This window comes from Quercus lobata, chromosome 4, assembly GCF_001633185.2.
Source record: "Quercus lobata isolate SW786 chromosome 4, ValleyOak3.0 Primary Assembly, whole genome shotgun sequence".
NCBI lineage: Eukaryota > Viridiplantae > Streptophyta > Magnoliopsida > Fagales > Fagaceae > Quercus > Quercus lobata.
In genome coordinates, this window is record NC_044907.1 from 51,449,162 (window position 1) to 51,451,928 (window position 2,767).

Genomic DNA, 2,767 nt, shown 5'->3' on the forward strand with positions numbered 1-2,767 from the left:
TGTTCCTTGTATTTTGTGGGATTTTATTATATTGGGTTTAGTATTAAGTTGGTGAAGACTCAAGCTTAAATGAAGAATCAGTGGATTTCACGAAAAGCTAAACCGCGAAAGAACATGTGAGGAGCACATGACTAGAAGCTGAAGAGTCGTGCCAGGCTGTCGTTTTCGCTAGTGTCTCGCGGGTAAGGCCTTCCCGCGAGACAGTCGCGAAACATTCTGCCTGGAGGATTTTTATGTGTGAATTCCTTACTCTTCACCCATACTATATATACCATCATTACCCACAAATGTAAGAGAGGCCATTCAAAGAGAAAAACCCTAAATAGGTTTTCTACAACACACACACCCATCTTTTTGAGAGAAAGCTACTCATCCTTAGTGAGAATTCATTGTAGCCTCTTCTCCTTCCCTCTCCCATTATCATACCTTGAGAGGAGATTTGTACCCAAACACAATCCACACCTTTTCAGAGTGTAGTGAGTGTTTTTGGTGTTGCTAGGAAGCATTGGAAGATGCCAAGGTTGGCAGATGCAACATGGAGCTTGTTGCGGGATCCGGAGAGCTAGACATGACACGATTCCGAGAAGCCTTGTTGGAGTAGGAACTTGGAGGGCTTAGGTACAAAGGGTAGATTAGGCTTGGAGGGTCTCTTGCTTACCCATGTATCCCAACTGATTGTCTAGTGGATCGATTACCGCTTGGAGGGCGGCGGCGAGATTTTTCGCCGAGTTCTTCGGTTTCTTCTTTGATAACACATCTCGGTGTTATCTGTGTTTGCATCTCTCTTCCCTACTCTTGTTCATTTCATTTTACTGCTGTGTTGCTTTAAATATAAATTAGAGTAACTCTATTGCTTGTTTGCTTGTGCTTACACTATTCCGCACTTAGTATTAAGTTAGTGTAAAATCAATCAAGCCTTAATTTGAATTGGGGGTCTAAACAAGCTCTTGTGTTTTCACACATTTCGAGCTTTCAAAGCTGATGCAGAATTAATAGTGCATTTCGCCCTGGTTCGATCGATCGAAGCTTAGGTCGATCAATCGAAAATCGGGTAGAATAGGTTTTTCTGTAGAATTCCAACTCAGCCCTAGTTCATTAAAATTTTTAGGGTGTTATGTTTTTGCCCTAGGTATATAAGGAAAATCCTAGCCACGTTTTAGATGTTGCTCATATTGTTGTTTGTGTAAATCTCTTGTGAGATCTGTAAGGAGCTTTCCTTTACACAAGCTTAGGATCATCAAGAAGGAGATTCGTTCAAGAATTTGATGATCATGCAGTTGCTGCCGTAGAATCTTAAAGAAACACAAGTAGGTGTGCTTGTACTTGTTGGAGAATCCAAGAAAGGAGTCCATGGTCTCAAAGCTTGCACATGGTCGTGTCAGTAAGTTTCTACTGGTGGATAGCAATAGGATGTTAGTGGTTTAAGTCCTATTATAAAACTTCGATTCTTTCATAGTGGATTCAGGTTTACCTTGGGGATAGTTAGGTTAAATCCTCCCCAAATTTTTACTTGTTTGGCTTCCTGGGTCATCATATCATTGTGTTATTTATCTTTCCACTGCTATGCATGATATGATTGTTTGATTGTGATAACCTAGATCTGGAATTTGGACTAAGTAATAACTTGGCTAATTAACTAGGTTAATTCAATTGTGTTTTAAGGGGTCTAAAAACTTTCACTACGTAAAGGCAATAGATGATATGAATATGGATTACTGGATCAAGGTTATGTGAATAGAATTAGATTCTATTTAAAATCTAGAACTTGTAGAGGCGCCTAATAGTATTAAGCCTATTGTTTTCAAATAGGTCTACAAGTAAATGAGATTGATAGATTTGAAGGTGCAAACCTTCAAAGTCAAGACTAATGGCAAAAAGATTTATTCAGAAAGAAATTATTCGACTATGAAAAGATTTTTTCACCAATAGTCAAGTTTGACTCTATCTAGATTCTCTTATTCATTATATTTCATTTGGATGAAATATTGCAATGAATATCAAGAAAGCTTCTTTTAGTAGCAATCTTGAGGAAGACATCTATATGATGTAACTAAACTTGTTCATAGCAAAGAACTAGTAGTATTTAGTATGCAAGTTGCTTAAAGTCCATTTATGGACTAAAGCAAGCATCTAAATCATAAAATATCTTATTTGATCAAGCAATCAAATTGTTTGATTTTGATCAAGCATTAAAAGGCCTTATGTTTATAAAAGCTATATAGAATAATAAATTTCTTAATGTATGTTGATGACATTCTAATCATTTAGAATGATGTAGAGTTATTGTCATCAATGGAATTTTTTGTTGTCTAGTTCAGTTTGATATAAAGTACTTGGGAAAGACTAGTCACATCCTAAGAATTAAACTTTGTTAAAATTCAGAAATTAGGATGTTGGGTCTATCTCAAACTGCTTAAATAGAATAGATTCTAACCAAGTATAGCATGTAATACTTCAAAAAATGATTCTTTCCTTTTAAGTTTGAAGTTCCTTTATAAAGGACTATAGTCCTAAGACATATAAAAGGAAGCGCATATTAAGACGGTTCCTTATATCAAATCGATAGGAAGTCTTTATGCTATGCAAAATACTAGGCTAAATATCTATTTTGCGGTGGGCATAGTAAGCAAATATCAATTGAATCAAAGATCACTTAATTTAGTAGGAGTAAAGCATATACTCAAATATCTTAGGAGAATGAGGGATTATATGCTTGTCCACAAAAGTGAAGTTTTGATGGTTACTGGTGTACAAATACTAACTTGTA